Source organism: Lathyrus oleraceus, chromosome 4 (genome assembly GCF_024323335.1).
Source record: "Lathyrus oleraceus cultivar Zhongwan6 chromosome 4, CAAS_Psat_ZW6_1.0, whole genome shotgun sequence".
Classification (NCBI taxonomy): domain Eukaryota; kingdom Viridiplantae; phylum Streptophyta; class Magnoliopsida; order Fabales; family Fabaceae; genus Lathyrus; species Lathyrus oleraceus.
In genome coordinates this window covers 16,475,218-16,498,522 of record NC_066582.1, presented here as the reverse complement: position 1 = coordinate 16,498,522, position 23,305 = coordinate 16,475,218, and the positions used below count along the sequence as shown (strand labels likewise).

Sequence of the window (23,305 nt, the reverse complement as noted above, 5' to 3'; positions counted from 1 at the left end):
TCACTGTATTGGAATAATCGAAAAGAAAGGGGTTGCCTAAGTACGACTGCAAAGTAAGTAAGGAGATGTTTGTCTAAGCTACAGGGTCTGACAAGACGAACAAATCGGCTCTTGGTTCACAAAAAGGGTACAAGATAGAGAAAAAGCGTATAGTGTATTTGGCTCAAAGAATAGGTATCACATGGAGTGAAAGAAAGTAGTATGAGTGTATCATGGGATGAACGGAATGAAGTGACCGAAGTCACAGAATTGGGTATCTGGTGATAAGTGACTGAAGAAATATTGTTTGAAATCGAAAAGTGAAATTATATTGGAATCCATAAGAGAAATGGGGTTTCTACCATAGAGGGAAACAACGTTAACCGATACATGGACTAGCAGGCCGCCACTGTAGGGTTTTGGCTAAAAAGGAAGGAATTAAGTGTTTTGGGTTGTTTGCCCAAACAACTCTAGGTAGAAAGACGGACTACATCAGGTGTCCTAAAAGGATGTATATGGAATTCCAAAGAAGGTGTATTTTGATGTCAAAGAGACAGTATGTCACTGGGTGAACGATTTATGATCGAAGGGTAGATAATGGATCATGAAAGATATGAATGATGCCCTAAGGCGAAGGAGGAATAATTAGGAGTATGCTCGCCAAGGACTCGCATCCTCGTGCCTACGTATTCTCATTGTGCATTGAGAAAGTCAGAGCAATCGTAGTTCGGAACTACGAGAATAAAGGGAGAGAGATGTTTATCTAAGCAACAGGGTCTCACAAGACAAACACCAAGTCAAGGAATGATTGGAGTATTAGAGTGCAAGGAGTTGTGGGTCACTTGCTGGGGAATCGACAATTCGAGATCAAATAAGGATAGTATCTTGGATCCAAGAGAAGGATGGACTCTTAATCGAAGAGCAAGGTAGGAATTTACCAATACGTGGACTAGCTGGCCGCCACTATATGGTAAAGCCAAAAAGAAAGACTGAATTAAGTGTTTGGGGTTGTTTGCCCAAACAACTCTCGATTGAGGAGGTGGACTGTCATCAGGACGTCCTAAAAGGATTGACAAGGAGTCCAAGGAGAAGTATGATTGATCTCAAAAAGATGGTATAGATTGAATTGGATAAATAAGATAGCTCACGAAGAAACCGGGTTCTCGTGCCTACGTACCCTCATCGTGCAATGAGGAAATCAGAGCTTTCGTAGTTCAGCCCACTAGGGCTGAAAAGAAATTGATTGGAGGCAAGAAGAAATGGATGGTTGAGATTGAAATGATTAGAATGGAATGATTGAGAATCACACTAACTTTCAAGTGGAGAGAGAATAGTCTTTGTAGTTGTTTCTTGTAGTGATGATGAAGACCTTATCAATCGTTAGATTTGAATTGCACTAAAGTCTATGAATAGAGGTGAATACGATGAGCGCTGGGTCATACGTCCCATATCCAAAGATACTCGGAATGGGGGTAAGAGTACTCTAGTCCCACTCCTTCTTCATTACTTAAGGCTCGTATCGTACAACTTGATTCATGATTGATAAGTTGTTGACGTTGTCCTTGCTTTTGTTATTTTTGCCTTTGTGAAGAGAGACTTGTCAATTATATGATTAGAATTGTGCTAAAGTCTATGAGTAGAGATGAATATGATGAGCGATGGGTCATACGTCCCATACCCAAAGATACTCAGAATGGGGGTAGAAATACTCCAGTCTCACTCCTTCTCTACTTCTTAAGGCTCGTGTCACACTCTTCTAACTTTGATTTAACAAGTGTTGAAGATGCCACCTTTGATGTGCTTGAATAATCTGCTGCTTGGTATGACTGAAGATGCCTTGATTGAAGATCTTGTCTTGAGGCCTTGAACTCCACATCTTGGAAGAAAAGTCTTATTAAGTGACCAAGGGTCTTTCAGTTACTCAACTTAGACTGGGGGATTATACTAGTTCAAAGGATTTAATTAATCAAAATTGCTTTTGATTAATTTAATCGGGGGTTTGGTTTTAGTTTTGAAGGGAACTAATTCTGGATCTAATTGAAGCTAGTACTTGTTAGAAACTATCCTAAGGGATCATGCATTAGGAGTTGATTGAATATTCTAAATTAGAAGTTGGAAATCCTAAGGGAGAATGTCAAAATATTGATTAAAGTCATGATTAAAATTCTATGTTAAGTCCTACAATTATTAGGAAATGATTGAATTCTAATCTTAAGGGGAGCATGCAATTTTAACACAAAAATACCAAAGTAAGCCTAAAAGGGGCAAAATGGTCATTTCCTAAAATATGTCTAATTTTATTCATGGCCTAAAGTTGAGAAATTAACCTAATGTTGAGAAAATGAGGTAATTCTAAATTTAATCAAACCTAAATGTCTCTAATCAAAATCTAATTAAAAGTCCTAATTAAAATTCTAATAAAAGTCCTAATTAAATCCTAATTAAAACCTAAAATGTGAATTAATCCTAATTATATTCTAAAACATGAATTAATCCTAATTATATTCTAAGTAAAACAATTAAGAAAACAAAATAACAGGGGGTGTGGAACTGGAAATGGAGTTTAAAACAGAATTGGGTTGATGGGCTTCAGAAAGATCCCAATACCGTTTTTGTGCAGGTAGCAAAGTCCCAAAAAATGGTGTATGGAATAAAAACAAACATGGGCCGCGTCTGGGCCCAATGCCAACTCCAGCGTTTCCAGGGGGTGCATTAGGAACACGCGCGACGTTAGTAAAAGGTGCTAATGGGCTCGGTTGAGCCCAAATCTACTTTCTTTCTAACAGACATTGGGGGTGTAGTAGTAAGTGAAACTGTGGTGAATTAGTGAAAACACTAATGGGCCTCATGAAGCCCGTTTTCAATTCCTTTAAAAACTACCGGGGGTGTATTAAGAATATCGGGTGATGTAAGGAATGAATTACTATGGGCCTCAATGGTTGAGCCCAAACCATTCACCTCTATTGACTTGTACAAGTCAACAGAATTTAAACCCAAAGCAAACGCACGCTCAACTACCGCCGCTCTCCGCCTTGGTTCATTGCACCGGCGGCTGTCGCCGGTGCCGGTGTCAGCGTAAGGCCCTAATTCCTACCTCAATTTAATCACTGAGTCATACTGAACACATAAATTGAGGTGAATCGGAGAGACGCTCCTTGCACTGGCCAAATCGCGCCTCTAAAGGGAAGAACCCTAAAGGTTATGAACTAAATTAAACGGCGTATGCTACGAATCAAACATCACAACCATGGGGATTTCACTCCTTATTCCAAACACTACCTATTGGTGAACACAAATCAAGAAAATGTGATTGAAACTGATATTACATACCGGAGAAGACGATCAGAATAATTCGCCGGCGAGTTTTCTGACCTTGATTTCTTCTTCTTCTCCTTGCTTCGTCTCCTTTTCTTTCTCTGGCTTAGAACAACGGAAATGAAGAACAGTGTGGCTTAGCTCAAAGAAAATTGAAGCTTCAATGGCTTTTGTGAGAGAATGGGAGAGCTTTGGTGAGGGTGAGGGAAAAAGTTGAAGAGATAATTCACACCAATTCAACAGGGTTCCAAGGGTTCTAAAAATGAGAGTGATGCATTGTTTAAATAGGTTTTAGGTTTGGGAATTTGGTAGCTTCTGACTCAGGTTTGGAGTTAGTTAGTGTTGGCTTGAAATTGGTTAGAATGAACTCACTGAGTTAACTCCAAACTCAGTTAGTTAGAGAGTTAGTTAATGAATCCAAATTAGTTGGTTAGCTCATTGAGTGTTAAATCCAATTATGCTTCTGACTGTCTATTGCAGGTTACATTATGATTGGGGTTGGCCTTGCAACTTGGTTGGTGACTTGTAGAATAGGTTCCCACTTGGTTAGTGAATTGGATTAGGCAAGTGTTATTAGTTTGGCTGGTATACATTGCAAGCCCATACAGGTTTAGGTCTCCACTGTTTTTCATATGCTTGCTTTTGTTTCCTTTGAACTGCATTAGCTTGTTGTGACTTGTTTAGACATTGTGTTATGGGTTTTGTGGTGCAGGACTTGTATACAGTTTGGTGTAATGTCATGACCAGTATACATTGTTGCAACACAAGCAAATTCATTGCAAGTCCACTGTGTTGGTTTGTGAAATTGTGTCTGGCATTGCTTAATGACAGGTTTTGGTGGCTTGATGCAAGCTTCACATTATTGCAGGAAGGTTCTACAATTGGGTTTATGTGATTACTGCCTTGTATATATTCGTGTTGACCATGTTTTGAACCACAATATGCATTGTAGAATTGTTTATGTATTTCTATTCTGACTTATAGAGTGGCTGCAGATTTTTGTTTGCTTTGAATTGATGTTTGTTGAGAAATGAATTATGGTTTGTAGAATCGATTGCTTTGCTTACCTTGGCCTCATTGGCTTTGTTGCAGCATACTTGAATGGCCTTTGAGTTGCATTAACCAAGTTAGGTATGTGACATCTATGTATTTCTTATGGTCTTGTTTTGCAATAGATCTGCAACTCTGATGTACAAGCTTGATAGGCATCATGCAGGTGGTTATGTTTGATGTTTTGTGGACTGGTTCAGGGTCATGATGCCACTGACTTATAATTGGCTTCACTGCAGGATGATCTTGGTTTGCCTCATGTCTGATGTTGTGCATAGCTAGTTCCACTCATGGGTTGACATGCTTCATGTTGTAGGACTGCCTTGTTTGGCTTGTGGTGAGCTTTCAGTTAATTGCTGGTTGGCTTTTGCATTGCAGGATGTTTTCAGTGTTAACTTTTGGATGAATTGGCATGTATGACCTTGTTTCTCTCATAGGTTTGCTATGTCAAGACTTGTGCACCTGTAGCACGATGAAGCTAGCTTCAGCTCTGGCTTTGCAACATGTATTTCCCCTTTATCCTATACCATTATGGCTCTGTTTTATTGCTTATGTTAGGCATGGCTCCAAGTGTGCTGGCTACAGGTTCATGATGGTTCTTGGTTGGTTGAATTTAGGGACCATGTTAAGTAGTGTCAGGTCTGGTGTTGTGAACTGGTACAGGCCAAGAAGGACCATTGTAGCAGGCTGGTTTTGGCTTTGGTCAAAGGACAACTGCAGAAGGTTTATGGTTGGATGCTTGGTTGATTGTGTAAAGCTCAGGGTGATTTAATAGTTTGTGATGTTGCTACTTTGACTATTGTAGAATGCAGGATCAGTGTATTACCAATTGCACCTTGCTATACCAGTTTGTAGGGTAATGCTCATAAATCACTTCCAAATTCCTGCATCATAGTCTTGCCACCCTATTATGGTTTTGGCTTGGTTATCGGCAGGTTTATGGCCAATGCATTGGATGCTCAACATGGTAGCAAGTCTTGCAAACTCACTGCTTTGATGTGGTCTCATTTGGATTATTGCAGCATGATGTGGTGCTGCAAAGACTACAGGACATTAATGCTTTGATGCCCATTTTGGTAACAGGTGAGCTGGTTCATAGGCGCACTGGTGTATTTATGCAGCAGGCTGCTACTCAGGTTTTAGCTCAGCTTATGCTTGATGATGCTTGGTGCTAATGTCCATTGCAGGGTCCTTTACAAGTTCCTCATGACCTTGTTCAGTTGCAACAGAGCAAGGTAGTGGTGTGCTGCAAGATGTTGAATGGCTTGCTGTAGTAGCAGGGCCAGAACTACTATGCCATGGATTCTCAAGTAGTGAAATCATGCACTCCATTGGATTTTCCTGTGGTCTTTGGCTTGAACAATGAATGGTGGATCACAAGGGATGGCGTTGTGATGTATTAGAGCTCTTTGGAGTTGATTTGGGGCAGACCAAGGACAAGGGTTAGTGAGTCAAAATTTCAAAATAAGCATGGTATACACAATGTCATTTACTTGGAAATGAAGCAATCGAGAGAAAGCACAACCAAGCATGAAGATTGGGTGACACATCAAAGCAAAAGGCTAGGTCAAGTTTGGATGGTCAAGAGCAAGTGAAAGTTGACTTTGGTCAAAGTTGACCAAAAAGTCAATTGTTGACCAAAAAGTCAATTGTTGACCAAAGTCAACAAATGGTCAAAATTGTATTTTCTTTGTAATTTATTTGTAAATGGACATTGAATCAATGGTTAGGGTGAAATTTAGGGTTTTTGGATTTTGGGTGGACTTTTGTCAAAGTTGATCAAAAAGTCAACTGTTGACCAAAGTCAACAATTGGTCAAAAATGCCAAGACTTGTACTTTTTTGTGTAGAATCACATGTGATGGTTTAGAATGATGTGAAATGGTTTGAAAAATGATTTGAAATTGGTTTTACAAAAGATTTTTTTTATGACTTGAATGCTTGACTTTGAAAAAGAACATAACTTGACTGACAATATATGTTAATAAGGCCATGATATGAGGGTATAAGATAAGGGTTTGAATGAGATATCCATGAATCAAATGGCATGATTAGCAATGGGCCTGTGTCACAAGAATACTGGTTGTTTGGATGACCAAGGCCATAGGTGTATCCACAATCACCTGAGCAATGCCATGACTTTAGGCCAAGACTCATGCCCATAGAAGACCAAAGTAGAGTTAGGCCAAACATATTGGTAAAGGGTGAAGATTGATGGGTCATGGATGCATAGTTAGGCGACCAAGTTTATCTGATTCACCATCTCCCAAATTAGGGTTTCCCTGAGGCTTACCCCTCAAGCAAGTCTTTTGAATCAAGCCATAAGCTCCAACCATCAGTCCTCTAGTGTGTGAACCTGCATTAGGGTTTTGAAGACCAAGGCAAGGCCTAGGGAAGCTTCATGAGATCATGTCTTGAGGAATTAGGGTTTTGAAAGCCCTATATTATCTAGTCACACCTTTGTTGAAATCACATTTACCACTATCATTAGGGTTTCACATCTCCTATGCTGATGATGTGATCAAACCATGCCTTTGGACTTTGATATCTGTGTAAACCCTGGCTTTATGAGCCCAAGTTTCTTCTGAATCCATGATGGATGATGCATGTGGATGAATTATGAATGTGTGCAAGTCATCTCCTGATCTAGTGATTGGATGCATAGGTGGGAAAGGGGAGGGCAAATTTAGGGGTACAACACCTATGAGTACCTAGGACACTTTGGGTGCTAACACCTCCCTCTGTGTAACCATACCCCTTACCTGTAATCTCTGGCATTTTATTAGTTTTGATTTGAAAACTTCTTATCTTTGGGTTTTGTTCATACTTTTCCATTTTTCCTTTGAAAAGAATAAAAGCGTAGTGGCGACTCTGGTTTTATTGACGTTAAGTTTATCCATAGCCTAATGGTCATGAATTTACCGCTACACTATCCAAGTTAATTAAATTCTTTTAGCAACAAAATAACATTAATCTTCATAGTTAAATTAAGCATTAGTAGAATAATCATAAGGTTTAGGTGCTTAAATAATCTTTTACCTCTCTACCTTTTTGTCATAAAAAAAAGCTATAAAAGATAAGGGAAAGAAAAGAGACTGAATAGAAATAATGTATGGGAGAAAAAAAATTATGAATAAAATGAGGTAAATCTAGCGGGATGGTCATTTTTGCCTAGATTCACCTTGCGGCGGTTAATCTAGCGGGCTTGCATCATTTCTTTTTAGGCATAATATTTTTTGACTATGTATGCATTCACTGGCGAGAAATCTTCCCCATCCATTGTTGTGAGAATTAGAGACCCACCTGGGAAGGCCTTTTTGACTACGAAAGGTCCCTCATAGTTGGGAGTCCATTTGCCTCGTGGGTCTGAGTGAATGGCGGAATACCTCTTGAGTACGAGGTCTCCAACGTGGCACGTACGAGGAAGAACCTTCTTATCAAAAGCTTGTTTGAGACGTCTTTGGTATAACTGACCATGACAGACGACCGTCAAACACTTCTCTTCAATTAGATTCAGCTGGTCATACTGAGATTGAACCCATTCAGCTTCATCAAGATCTGCTTCCATGATGACCCTGAGTGAAGGAATCTCGACTTCGATCGGTAGGACGACCTCCATCCCATAAACCAGAGAGTACAGAGTTGCCCCAGTGGATATGAGGATTGAGGTTCTGTAACCATGCAAAGCGAAAGGTAACATCTCATGCCAGTCCTTGTATGTCTTGACCATCTTCTGGACGATTCTCTTGATATTCTTGTTAGCTGCTTCTACGATGCCATTCATCTTGGATCGATATGGTGAAGAGTTATGGTGCTCGATCTTAAATTCTTTGCACAACTCCCTCATCATAGTGTTATTGAGGTTACTAGCATTGTTAATGATGATCTTGCTAGGTATCCCATAGCGGCAAATTATCTCTTTCTTGATAAATCGGGTAACCACTTGTCGAATGACGTTAGCATATGAAGCAGCCTCGACCCATTGGAAGCTTTGGGCTCTATCATCCCAATCATATCGATGCCCCACATAGAAAAGGGCCATGGAGAAGTTAGAACATTCAACGAGGTTGGTGGCACAAATATTTTATCACCATATATCTGGCACTTATGGCATCTTTTCAAAAAGTTGTAGCAATCAACCTCCATTGTCGTCCAATAATAACCAGCCCGAAGAATCTTTTTGGCCATAGCAGGACCCTTCGCATGTACACCCTCGCAACCCTCGTGTATTGATAACACGAAATTATATCATATTTTAGGACTTAATTCCATTAAATTCTATGACTATTTATTTCGGTTTACTGCATTTTATGAGATATTACGTGGTATTTTCTTCCTATTTGTCGCAGGTAGTCTATTTTGAAGAACAAGTGAAAATGGAAGAAAAGGAGGTGCAAAAAGGAGAGAAAAGGAACCAAATGCCAAAGCCCAGCCCAAAGCGCACAAGTCACCAACGCTGTGCCTGTGACGGACGTCACAGGGTGCATGACGAGCGTCACGCAAAACAACCTTGTGACGGACGTCACACATGGTGTGACGAGCGTCACACCATTCCACTACCTTTTTGGCGCAAGTAACGCCCTCAGAAGACTTGAAGAGACGTTGAGGAGTTTGTGTCCTATATCCACGCCGTGCATTTAGCCACGTTGAAGACCTTGGGAAACGAAAAGCAGTTACCAGCACCAATATAAATAGCTACTTCAAAAACCTAAAAAGGTTCCTCGGTTTTTCCACGCTCACATTGCCGAAGCTTTGCCAATTTTCTTTCTTTTCACGCTTTTGCTTATTTTCTTTTCCAGCAACTTAACCTTGTTTATTTATTTCTTTTGCAAGTTCTACATTCTTTTTTTTCCCTTGCAATTTACCTTTCCCTTTTTAGCATTTAGATATTTTTCGCATAATAGTTTCTACACCGGAAACTATTGTGCAACTTTTTATCGGATCTAACCTTACGTTAGATTCTAGTTTTATTTCCTTGGTTTAATTTATTGTTTAATTGAAGATTCCAAGAACAAATCCTACCGGCTTGTGGTGGAGTGTTCAAGACTATTGTATTACGCATTCAGGTTCTTTAATCATTATTTAATGTTTTGTTTTATTATTTATCTATATTATCTGCCTGGAATGAGTCTGTTTATGCATGATATGTATTCTTGTTTATTTAGCATGTCTGGCTAATTCGCCTAGATATCGGTATGTAAAGTAAGCAGAATAAGGGATCAAGACTGAGTCGGTCTATTTAAACTTAAAATTAAAATCAATCTTTTTACGGTCTCAACTTACAGGTTTAATAACAAGATTTTTTACAAAAGTAAAGGACATAAAGAAGTTAAAATCAATAGAGCGAGAGTTTGAGGTTTTAACTGGACAGTGTAAGTTAGGCATTAATTCTAGATCAGGGCGAGAGCAAGTTTTAGAGTTAATTAAATTATGACCTTTTCCAAAAAGTATTTTTAAAGATTGAATATGAGGACGAGAGTTAAGCATTTGGATTTAATTATATAACCTAAGTCAACAGAGCGAGAGTTTGAGATAAGGGTGTTTAAAACGGTCAGTGTTTTCTTAAAAAGAGTTTCTGCAACTTTATTGCTTTCAAAATATGGTTTTTGACTTAATTATAAGTGACAGCTACATTAATATAAAATCATGGTTTATTCAACAGAGCGAGAGTTTGAGATAAAACCTTTAACCAATAAAGTTAACTGAAACGATTTATTTTAAAACCAAGAAACCGACAAAGACTTGATTCCCTAGTTTTGACGAACTACATACCGATATCCGTTTTATTAATATTTAATCTAGATCTTAGTTTAGCTTTTAGTTTTTCCCCAAACAATCAAGCATTTTTCACCTTAGCTTTACGTAGTAACCTTAGATAACGGTATATCGATTCATAAGTCCCTGTGGGATCGATATCTTTTAAAACTACGCGATAGAACTGTGCACTTGCAGTTTGTATCCCATTCTCGACTCACACAGTCGAGCGATCAAGTTTTTGGCGCCGTTGCCGGGGACTTTTATTTAATCGATATCGTAACTCTTCCGTTACGCTGTAGAGACTAAGGTTTCTTTTTCTTCTATTCTTTCTTTCGTTGATTTGTATGCCACGCACTCGCTCACAAGGCGAACCGCTCTATTTACGAATCAACGATATCGAACTGTATCTCCGAGTCTTACGACGAATTCGGGAATACCGTGCTGAAAACAATCTCCCTCCTATCGAATTTCCTGACCTCAAAGATCTTCTTCTTTCACCCGAGATGGCAGAACCAGCTCGTGCTCTTAGAGATTACGCCGCTCCATCGCAAGATGAGCCGCATTCAAGTATTGCTCCGCCCGCAATCGAAGCAAACAACTTCGAACTTAAACCTTCGCTGTTGCAGGCTGTGCAACAGAACCAATTCTCTGGAAATCCTACCGAGGATCCAAACCTTCATTTATCTGTATTTGTTCAATACGCTGATACTGTTAAAGCTAATGGTGTCACTTCAGAGGCAATTCGACTTCGTCTTTTTCCTTTCTCATTAAGAGATAGCGCTAGAAGATGGCTTCAATCTCTCCCTTCCAACTCAGTCACCACCTGGAACGAGTTGAAGAAAGTTTTTCTTGCCCGATACTTTCCGCCAAGCAAAACAGCTATGTTAAGAGCCCAGATAAACGGATTTAAACAGAAAGACAACGAGTCTCTTTTCGAAGCATGGGAAAGATACAAAGACATGATGAGACTTTGCCCACACCATGGTTTGGAAGACTGGTTAGTAATTCACACATTTTATAATGGTCTCTTATACAACACAAGGTTAACAATAGACGCCGCTGCAGGTGGTGCACTAATGAACAAACCTTATGCTGATGCTTACCAGCTTATCGAGAGCATGGCCCAAAACCACTATCAGTGGGGAACCGAACGAACAACGGTGGAAAAACCTCAAACGAAAACTGGCATGTACGAGATAAGTAACCTTGATCACGTTAATGCAAAAGTGGATGCTTTGGTCCAGAAAATTGAAAGTTTAAACGTATCACCCCCAGCCGCCGTGGTTGCTATAACTCAGAATTGCGAGGTCTGTGGAATCCAAGACCACACTCCTACGGACTGTCAACTCTTGACAGGAATCCAAGCAGAGCAAGTAAACTATGCTCAAGGAAGCCCCTATTCGAATACCTATAACCCAAATTGGAAGAACCATCCAAACTTTTCATATAAGAGTAATAATGCTTTGTACGCACCTGGACAGTCTCCAAATCAAGCCCCATCTATACCTCCGGGATATCAGAAACCGAACCCATCCATGCCTAACAATAATACCCCTAGAAAATCCAACTTGGAAATCATGATGGAAAACTTTATAGCTTTCCAACAACAAACCAATAAAGATTTCTTAAACCAGAATGTACACACTGGCGAACAACTTAAACAACTAGCAAGCAAAGTAGATGCCTTGGCTACCCATAACAAAATGCTGGAAACACAAATATCACAAGTAGCTCAACAACAAGCACCTACTGCTGCCCCAACTGGTACATTCCCTGGACAGCCCCAACCTAATCCGAGAAGCCAAGCTCATGCAATTATATTAAGAAGTGGAACGGAAGTGGAAGGACCGTCTGATCCAAGGATAGAAAACCAAAACCCTAAGAAATCAACTGAGGAAAGTGAACCTAAGGAAAAGGAAGAGAGTAATAAGGAAACCCTAGAAAAGAACAAACCTTATGTACCTCCACCACCTTACAAACCACCTATACCTTACCCTCAAAGGCTTGTTAAAACCAAAGATGCGGGCCAATTTAGAAAATTTGTTGATCTCCTTAAACAATTAAACGTTACAATTCCGTTCACCGAAGCTATTACGCAGATGCCCTCATATGCTAAATTCTTAAAAGAAATCCTTTCTAATAAGAGGAAACTTGAGGATAGCGAAACCGTTACACTCCCTGCCGAATGTAGCGCAATAACCCAAAACATGCCTCCTAAACTCAAGGATCCGGGTAGTTTCTCTATACCCTGTCACATAGGAAAATTTGTCATCGACAAAGCTTTATGCGATTTAGGAGCCGGAATTAGCGTTATGCCTTTATCCATATGTAAGAAACTGGAAATGGGAGAATTAAGACCGACCAAAATGTCTGTGCAACTAGCAGATCGTTCCATCAAATATCCTGTAGGAATCCTTGAAAACGTTCCCGTACGCATAGGTCAGTTTTACATTCCCACTGATTTTACAATTATGGACATTAGAGAAGATGATATTACACCCATTATACTGGGAAGACCATTCTTAGCAACTGCCGGTGCAATCATAGACGTAAAACGAGGACGACTCACCTTCGAAGTAGGTGAAGAGAAAATTGAATTCATTCTTTCCCAATTCTTGAAAGCACCTGCAATAGAAGATACATGTTACTTCATGGATATCATCGATGAATGCATAAAAGAAGCAGAGTTAGGAGAAGACAAATCATCAGACTATCTTTTAGAAGACAAACCTAACCAATGTTTAGCAATAACACCGGACCCTACGCAATGTCTTAACAAACCAACCCCTGAGCTGAAGACACTTCCCAAAAATCTGAGATATGAATTCCTAGACTTAGAACTTGAACGACCTGTGATAGTTAATGCAGATCTAGGAAGACTCGAAACAGAAAAACTCCTACATATCTTAAGGAAGTACCCCACCGCACTAGGATACCACATCACCGATCTTAAAGGAATAAGCCCTTCTATTTGTATGCACCGCATCATGTTAGAAGAAGACTGTAAAACCTCTAGGGAACACCAGAGAAGACTAAATCCGATCCTGAGTGAGGTAGTAAGAAAAGAAATAACCAAGTTATTGGAAGCAGGTATTATATATCCTATATCCGATAGCAAATGGGTTAGCCCTGTACACGTTGTACCAAAGAAAGGAGGCATAACCGTTATTGAAAACGAAAAAGGGGAAACTATAACTAAACGAATCGAATCGGGATGGAGAATGTGCATTGATTATAGGAAACTAAACAAAGCAACCCGAAAAGATCATTTCCCTTTACCATTCATTGACCAAATGTTAGAACGATTAGCAAAACATTCACATTTCTGTTATCTAGACGGTTATTCAGGCTTCTTTCAAATACCAATTCACCCTGATGACCAAGAAAAGACAACGTTCACGTGCCCTTTTGGTACCTTCGCTTATAGACGAATGCCGTTTGGTCTGTGTAATGCCCCTGCAACCTTTCAAAGATGCATGATGGCAATATTCGTCGACTTTCTCGAAAACATCATGGAAGTATTTATGGATGACTTTTCTGTATACGGACAAAGTTTCGAAGAATGCCTTGAAAACCTAGAAAGAGTCCTTGAGCGATGTGTAAAAGTAAACTTAGTACTTAACTGGGAAAAGTGCCACTTTATGGTACAAGAAGGAATTGTTTTAGGACACATCATCTCGAACAGAGGAATTGAAGTAGACAAAGCCAAAATAGAGGTAATCGAAAATCTTCAACCCCCAAGAACCATGAGAGAAGTACGAAGCTTTTTAGGACACGCCGGTTTTTACCGACGATTCATCAAAGACTTCTCTAAGATAACTAAACCTTTAACCGGACTATTGATGAAAGATGCCGAATTCATATTCGACGATAACTGTTTAAAAGCATTTCAAACACTTAAACAAGCATTGATCTCCGCACCCATAATGCAGACACCAGACTGGAATGAACCATTCGAAATAATGTGCGATGCCAGTGATTATGCTGTAGGTGCTGTTTTAGGACAACGAAAGGATAAAAAGCTTCACGTAATATATTACGCAAGCAGAACCCTGGATGAAGCGCAAATTAATTACGCCACTACCGAGAAAGAACTCCTAGCAGTGGTATTTGCGCTAGATAAATTTTGTTCTTACTTGGTAGGAGCCAAAATAATAGTCTACACTGATCACGCTGCTATCAGGTACCTTTTAACAAAAAAGGATGCTAAACCTAGACTCCTAAGATGGATCTTGTTGCTACAAGAATTCGACTTAGAAATCAAGGACAAGAAAGGAACTGAAAACGTAGTAGCAGACCACCTCTCTAGACTTGAGAACCTTGAACCGGAAAGAACATCAATTAATGATGATTTCTCGTATGACAAACTTATAGCTACTTTGGAAGAGAGCAACTCCGACATGCAAGTAGAAACCACCTTAGCTATATCCGTCACACCATGGTACGCTGATCTAGTCAATTATTTAGCTGCCGGAATAGTTCCACCTACTTTATCTTACCAGCAGAAGAAACGATTCTTCTACGACATAAAACACTATTACTGGGATGATCCCTTACTTTTCAAAAGAGGCCCCGATGGTATTTTCCGTCGATGTATACCCGAAGAAGAAGTAGAAAATATAATCCAACACTGTCACTCCGCTCCTTATGGTGGACACACAAGTACATCCAAGACCTGCTCTAAAATCCTACAAGCCGGCTTTTATTGGCCAACTATATGGAAGGACGTACATGCGGCTATTAAGGAGTGTGACAGATGTCAACGCACGGGAAACATATCTAGACGTGACGAGATGCCACAAAAAGGTATTTTGGAAGTAGAGATTTTCGACGTGTGGGGAATAGACTTCATGGGACCCTTTCCATCCTCTTTCGGTAACAAATACATACTCGTGGCAGTTGACTACGTATCAAAATGGATCGAAGTTGTAGCTTTTCCAACAAATGACACCCGAGTAGTAACTAGACTCTTTAAAAATATAATATTTCCGAGATTTGGCATCCCAAGAATAGTAGTCAGTGATGATGGATCACACTTTATATCCAAGGTACTCGAAAAACTACTACTTAAGTATGGAGTAAGACATAGGATAGCAACACCTTACCACCCTCAAACCAGTGGACAAGTGGAAGTATCTAACAGAGAAATCAAGCAAATACTAGAAAAAACGGTCGCCACTTCAAGGAAAGATTGGTCATTGAAATTACCAGAAGCTTTGTGGGCTTACCGAACTGCTTATAAAACCCCCATAGGGACGACCCCATTTAAGCTCATTTATGGAAAATCCTGTCACCTCCCGGTAGAATTAGAACATAAAGCCTATTGGGCTATTAGAAATCTAAATTGGAATTATAAAGCCGCCGGTGAAAAGAGAATCCTTGACATAAACGAATTAGAGGAACTCAGAAGAGACGCCTATGAAAATGCCAGAATCTATAAAGAAAGAACAAAACAATGGCATGACAAGCGTATATCGAGGAAAATCTTCAAGCAAGGCGACGCAGTACTTTTATTTAACTCTAGACTAAAGTTATTCCCGGGAAAACTACGATCCAGATGGTCAGGGCCTTTTCATATCACTAAAATCTTTCCCAGTGGAGCGGTAGAAATAAAAGGAAAATCTACAGAACCGTTCACCGTAAACGGGCAACGTCTGAAACACTATCACTATGCGGAAACCAACGAGGACTCGCAAATCCTACACTTAGACGAAACGCCCCCAGGACCTATAGATTATATTTAACAGTTTCTTTGTCGAGCTTGCGACATTTAAACAAAGCGCTTAGTGGGAGACAACCCACAAATTAGTTTGTTATTTTATTATTCTATTATTATCATTTCCCTATTTCTTTCTTAATTATTCTTTTAATTTCTGTTTAGCATTCATTCTTGATTTATTCAAAAAGAAAAAAAATATAATAATAATAATTTTTTCTTCTTTCGGCATTTGGCCAAATCCTGACTTAAACTCATGTTTTCTTTTCTCTAGCTAACACTAACCAGATGAGACATATTGATCGTATGGGTATCAAGTTCAGAGGAATGGCTCAGAAACAAAAGTTTGAAGAACTAGCCGCTAGAGAGATGCTACCTAGTTTATATGCTGATGATTGGGCTATGACTGCCCTTGGACTGAGACAGAGTGTCCTGTATTTGCTGAATCAGATTGGATGGGAGACATCCCCTATCCTGAGACATTTCACCACCTACCGGAGACTCACACTAGAATTCCTTAGCTCATTAATCTATCTACCCAGCCATGGAAAAGGAATTAGCAGAGGTTTTATCCAGTTCAGAATGTTCAATATGGAGTACCAATTTAATATTAGAGACTTCACCAACCTTTTGGGTTTCCCTACCTCCTTTGATACATTCACTGTAAGCCAGGAAGAACTTTTTGAATATAGAGAGCTTGAACACTTTTGGGGTAGGCTGACTGGAAATGATGAGCCCGAAGAACATGAGTTTCTCTCTAGAAACATACACAACCCGACCTTTCGCTATTTCCATAAGATCCTGACCCACATTTTATTTGGGAAGAAGCCAAATAGTACTTCAGTTTCACGTGATGAACTCTTCATCATATTTTGTGCTTCCCAGAACCGTCCAGTAAACGGTGCCACTTTTATGTTAGCTAATTTGGACCACCTTATCCAGGATGAGCGAGCACCCATTAGAATAGGCGGTTTGATAACTATGATAGGTAATGCTATTGGATTACGTCAGCCTATGCTTGACCTAAACCCTTTTTGTGGCATTACTACTATGAGTATACCCTTCCTCTTCAACACTATGTTTATAGCAAACCTAGGGACTGATGAGTTTGAGCTTATTATTGATAACCAGGTTCTCTGCCTATTCACCATGCCCGATCCTAGGACTAGTGTTCATAACCAAAGGAACTGGCTCTATAACCTGAATGAAACCCCAACTCCTGCTAGATCCACTGAATCCATCCAGGATTATGAGATTTGTAATGACTATGAGAATTATGTTGACCAGATCCCTCATGCTGAATCTGACCCTCAGACACCATCCGGCTATCATGATATTGACCCTCCTCCTCAGCCTGTTCAGACCGAAGAATCAGCCATACCTGACCTCCGACATCATATGCCCGGAACTGATTATAACACCGCCATTGAAGCTTTGATGTCAGAACAAGACGCCCTCAGAGGAGAATTTACTAACATGAGACACGAAGTTCTAGGATACATGAGCAGTATGACGAATCAGTTTCACGAGTTGCTACATCATGTTAACTCTTTTGCTCCTCCGGCCAGAGATCGTACAGAGGGATAGAGTTTAGTTATTTTTCTAAGTTATTTAGTTTTAAATTAGATTTTTCATTAATGTTATTTGAATTCGTGTTCGCATTTATTTTTTTCTTTCATTTCATTGTTTTCCTTTCCTGTATTACATTATGATCATTTTTATTGAAGCTGTTTATTTAATTTTATTATGCAATAGCTATTATGCTCTACTGTTGCTACCTATGAATTATTATTATACAAAGCAGATTAAGCGTGCACAATAAATTAAACTGCAGACTAAACTGATCATAAGCAAAACAAAACAAAATAAATAACAAAAATTAAATCCTATACCAAAGTGATTTTGTGAAACGCCACTGAAGCCTTTCCAAAAAGGAATGTGTGACGAGCGTCACACTATCCATAACGGACGGCACGCCTATTGCCTGTTACGAGCGTCACACCCCTGTGACGAGCGTAACACTACTCAGACTAGTGAACGTTAAGGAGCCGTTGGAGACGAACGTTACATCTTTAACTTTTTACCTTCCCCATTCATTTTTCATTTAACCACACTTAATTACTTTTCAACCACTTTTTCTTTCCACCTTCCAAATTCTTCTCCTATAAATACCCACCAAACCTTCCTTCATTCACCACAAACAATTCTCTCCTATCAAATACATTTTTTTTCTTCTTTCCAAATCACCCCCTCAAAATTCATTCATCACAATGGCGGGAAATCAGAATTTCGGAAATATCATCTTCCGATCCGAAGATGACAATTATCAAAGGGAGCAATTCGAGCGTTTCCAACAGCGAGGCGTCGCTTCCACCAGGTACCCCGATTTACCTTGTTTACAACAATTAGGCCTACTCCAAGGTATCGAATGGATGCTCCGTCAAGCCAACTTAACCTTCCTTTGCACTCATAATCAACCCACCTACCCATCCCTAACCTTAGAATTCTTAAGTTCATACGACTACACCACTCCCGCCGGTGAAGACGAATTTTTAACCGGTACCGCAACCTTCCGGATGTTTAACACCGAGTACTCCCTAACCCAAAACCAATTGAGTACCATGCTACAATTTCCCACAGAAGGTCTGCTGCACGCCAGAATCCCTCCAACCTCAAACTGGAACACAGTTGGTGTTTTCGGCCTTTTTAAGAAAATTTCCGGTATAGATACCTACAACTGGGAAGAGCTCCTTCTCTCCCATATACATAACCCCACTATCCGGTACTTTATCCGCATCTTGCAAAACACAGTTTTTGGAAGGCCAAACAACAGCAAGGTCAACTCAAAGGAACTATTTTTCCTCCAGTGCGTCTTCGAACCAGATACTCAGGTAAACGCCGCCTCCTTTCTCTTTCATCATATCCGCACCTTATGTGCTAGAGGCAGGCAACCTTTTATAATCGGTGGATTAATCACCACCATAGACTTGGCCTACACCTAGGGGATAAACTTCAAACTTTAGAATCCCTACCTCCCCTATCTATGGATATCAGCTACTGTCGATCCAGCCGCTTGGCCTGCATTAGCTTGTTGTGACTTGTTTAGACATTGTGTTATGGGTTTTGTGGTGCAGGACTTGTATACAGTTTGGTGTAATGTCATGACCAGTATACATTGTTGCAACACAAGCAAATTCATTGCAAGTCCACTGTGTTGGTTTGTGAAATTGTGTCTGGCATTGCTTAATGACAGGTTTTGGTGGCTTGATGCAAGCTTCACATTATTGCAGGAAGGTTCTACAATTGGGTTTATGTGATTACTGCCTTGTATATATTCGTGTTGACCATGTTTTGAACCACAATATGCATTGTAGAATTGTTTATGTATTTCTATTCTGACTTATAGAGTGGCTGCAGATTTTTGTTTGCTTTGAATTGATGTTTGTTGAGAAATGAATTATGGTTTGTAGAATCGATTGCTTTGCTTACCTTGGCCTCATTGGCTTTGTTGCAGCATACTTGAATGGCCTTTGAGTTGCATTAACCAAGTTAGGTATGTGACATCTATGTATTTCTTATGGTCTTGTTTTGCAATAGATCTGCAACTCTGATGTACAAGCTTGATAGGCATCATGCAGGTGGTTATGTTTGATGTTTTGTGGACTGGTTCAGGGTCATGATGCCACTGACTTATAATTGGCTTCACTGCAGGATGATCTTGGTTTGCCTCATGTCTGATGTTGTGCATAGCTAGTTCCACTCATGGGTTGACATGCTTCATGTTGTAGGACTGCCTTGTTTGGCTTGTGGTGAGCTTTCAGTTAATTGCTGGTTGGCTTTTGCATTGCAGGATGTTTTCAGTGTTAACTTTTGGATGAATTGGCATGTATGACCTTGTTTCTCTCATAGGTTTGCTATGTCAAGACTTGTGCACCTGTAGCACGATGAAGCTAGCTTCAGCTCTGGCTTTGCAACATGTATTTCCCCTTTATCCTATACCATTATGGCTCTGTTTTATTGCTTATGTTAGGCATGGCTCCAAGTGTGCTGGCTACAGGTTCATGATGGTTCTTGGTTGGTTGAATTTAGGGACCATGTTAAGTAGTGTCAGGTCTGGTGTTGTGAACTGGTACAGGCCAAGAAGGACCATTGTAGCAGGCTGGTTTTGGCTTTGGTCAAAGGACAACTGCAGAAGGTTTATGGTTGGATGCTTGGTTGATTGTGTAAAGCTCAGGGTGATTTAATAGTTTGTGATGTTGCTACTTTGACTATTGTAGAATGCAGGATCAGTGTATTACCAATTGCACCTTGCTATACCAGTTTGTAGGGTAATGCTCATAAATCACTTCCAAATTCCTGCATCATAGTCTTGCCACCCTATTATGGTTTTGGCTTGGTTATCGGCAGGTTTATGGCCAATGCATTGGATGCTCAACATGGTAGCAAGTCTTGCAAACTCACTGCTTTGATGTGGTCTCATTTGGATTATTGCAGCATGATGTGGTGCTGCAAAGACTACAGGACATTAATGCTTTGATGCCCATTTTGGTAACAGGTGAGCTGGTTCATAGGCGCACTGGTGTATTTATGCAGCAGGCTGCTACTCAGGTTTTAGCTCAGCTTATGCTTGATGATGCTTGGTGCTAATGTCCATTGCAGGGTCCTTTACAAGTTCCTCATGACCTTGTTCAGTTGCAACAGAGCAAGGTAGTGGTGTGCTGCAAGATGTTGAATGGCTTGCTGTAGTAGCAGGGCCAGAACTACTATGCCATGGATTCTCAAGTAGTGAAATCATGCACTCCATTGGATTTTCCTGTGGTCTTTGGCTTGAACAATGAATGGTGGATCACAAGGGATGGCGTTGTGATGTATTAGAGCTCTTTGGAGTTGATTTGGGGCAGACCAAGGACAAGGGTTAGTGAGTCAAAATTTCAAAATAAGCATGGTATACACAATGTCATTTACTTGGAAATGAAGCAATCGAGAGAAAGCACAACCAAGCATGAAGATTGGGTGACACATCAAAGCAAAAGGCTAGGTCAAGTTTGGATGGTCAAGAGCAAGTGAAAGTTGACTTTGGTCAAAGTTGACCAAAAAGTCAATTGTTGACCAAAAAGTCAATTGTTGACCAAAGTCAACAAATGGTCAAAATTGTATTTTCTTTGTAATTTATTTGTAAATGGACATTGAATCAATGGTTAGGGTGAAATTTAGGGTTTTTGGATTTTGGGTGGACTTTTGTCAAAGTTGATCAAAAAGTCAACTGTTGACCAAAGTCAACAATTGGTCAAAAATGCCAAGACTTGTACTTTTTTGTGTAGAATCACATGTGATGGTTTAGAATGATGTGAAATGGTTTGAAAAATGATTTGAAATTGGTTTTACAAAAGATTTTTTTTATGACTTGAATGCTTGACTTTGAAAAAGAACATAACTTGACTGACAATATATGTTAATAAGGCCATGATATGAGGGTATAAGATAAGGGTTTGAATGAGATATCCATGAATCAAATGGCATGATTAGCAATGGGCCTGTGTCACAAGAATACTGGTTGTTTGGATGACCAAGGCCATAGGTGTATCCACAATCACCTGAGCAATGCCATGACTTTAGGCCAAGACTCATGCCCATAGAAGACCAAAGTAGAGTTAGGCCAAACATATTGGTAAAGGGTGAAGATTGATGGGTCATGGATGCATAGTTAGGCGACCAAGTTTATCTGATTCACCATCTCCCAAATTAGGGTTTCCCTGAGGCTTACCCCTCAAGCAAGTCTTTTGAATCAAGCCATAAGCTCCAACCATCAGTCCTCTAGTGTGTGAACCTGCATTAGGGTTTTGAAGACCAAGGCAAGGCCTAGGGAAGCTTCATGAGATCATGTCTTGAGGAATTAGGGTTTTGAAAGCCCTATATTATCTAGTCACACCTTTGTTGAAATCACATTTACCACTATCATTAGGGTTTCACATCTCCTATGCTGATGATGTGATCAAACCATGCCTTTGGACTTTGATATCTGTGTAAACCCTGGCTTTATGAGCCCAAGTTTCTTCTGAATCCATGATGGATGATGCATGTGGATGAATTATGAATGTGTGCAAGTCATCTCCTGATCTAGTGATTGGATGCATAGGTGGGAAAGGGGAGGGCAAATTTAGGGGTACAACACCTATGAGTACCTAGGACACTTTGGGTGCTAACACCTCCCTCTGTGTAACCATACCCCTTACCTGTAATCTCTGGCATTTTATTAGTTTTGATTTGAAAACTTCTTATCTTTGGGTTTTGTTCATACTTTTCCATTTTTCCTTTGAAAAGAATAAAAGCGTAGTGGCGACTCTGGTTTTATTGACGTTAAGTTTATCCATAGCCTAATGGTCATGAATTTACCGCTACACTATCCAAGTTAATTAAATTCTTTTAGCAACAAAATAACATTAATCTTCATAGTTAAATTAAGCATTAGTAGAATAATCATAAGGTTTAGGTGCTTAAATAATCTTTTACCTCTCTACCTTTTTGTCATAAAAAAAAGCTATAAAAGATAAGGGAAAGAAAAGAGACTGAATAGAAATAATGTATGGGAGAAAAAAAATTATGAATAAAATGAGGTAAATCTAGCGGGATGGTCATTTTTGCCTAGATTCACCTTGCGGCGGTTAATCTAGCGGGCTTGCATCATTTCTTTTTAGGCATAATATTTTTTGACTATGTATGCATTCACTGGCGAGAAATCTTCCCCATCCATTGTTGTGAGAATTAGAGACCCACCTGGGAAGGCCTTTTTGACTACGAAAGGTCCCTCATAGTTGGGAGTCCATTTGCCTCGTGGGTCTGAGTGAATGGCGGAATACCTCTTGAGTACGAGGTCTCCAACGTGGCACGTACGAGGAAGAACCTTCTTATCAAAAGCTTGTTTGAGACGTCTTTGGTATAACTGACCATGACAGACGACCGTCAAACACTTCTCTTCAATTAGATTCAGCTGGTCATACTGAGATTGAACCCATTCAGCTTCATCAAGATCTGCTTCCATGATGACCCTGAGTGAAGGAATCTCGACTTCGATCGGTAGGACGACCTCCATCCCATAAACCAGAGAGTACAGAGTTGCCCCAGTGGATATGAGGATTGAGGTTCTGTAACCATGCAAAGCGAAAGGTAACATCTCATGCCAGTCCTTGTATGTCTTGACCATCTTCTGGACGATTCTCTTGATATTCTTGTTAGCTGCTTCTACGGTGCCATTCATCTTGGATCGATATGGTGAAGAGTTATGGTGCTCGATCTTAAATTCTTTGCACAACTCCCTCATCATAGTGTTATTGAGGTTACTAGCATTGTTAATGATGATCTTGCTAGGTATCCCATAGCGGCAAATTATCTCTTTCTTGATAAATCGGGTAACCACTTGTCGAATGACGTTAGCATATGAAGCAGCCTCGACCCATTGGAAGCTTTGGGCTCTATCATCCCAATCATATCG

General features: G+C 39.9%; 1 long non-coding RNA gene and 1 pseudogene across 3 annotated transcripts; one reads left to right on the top strand and one right to left on the bottom strand.

Moving 5' to 3' along the window:
- The first annotated feature begins 2,986 nt into the window (after positions 1-2,986).
- Positions 2,987-6,209, top strand: LOC127138444 (uncharacterized). Of its 3 annotated transcripts, XR_007808777.1 has the most exons (8): positions 2,987-3,902; positions 4,007-4,425; positions 4,584-4,681; positions 4,782-4,849; positions 4,962-5,067; positions 5,150-5,200; positions 5,280-5,427; positions 5,532-6,209. It is a non-coding gene; the product is annotated as an uncharacterized LOC127138444 (long non-coding RNA). The 3 variants fall into 3 exon arrangements; XR_007808776.1 differs by having other exon boundaries at positions 5,008-5,200; XR_007808775.1 differs by having other exon boundaries at positions 4,962-5,200; positions 5,532-6,207.
- Positions 6,210-10,988: 4,779 nt separating this feature from the next.
- Positions 10,989-11,088, bottom strand: LOC127077153 (uncharacterized; annotated as a pseudogene).
- Between the last annotated feature and the right edge of the window lie 12,217 nt (positions 11,089-23,305).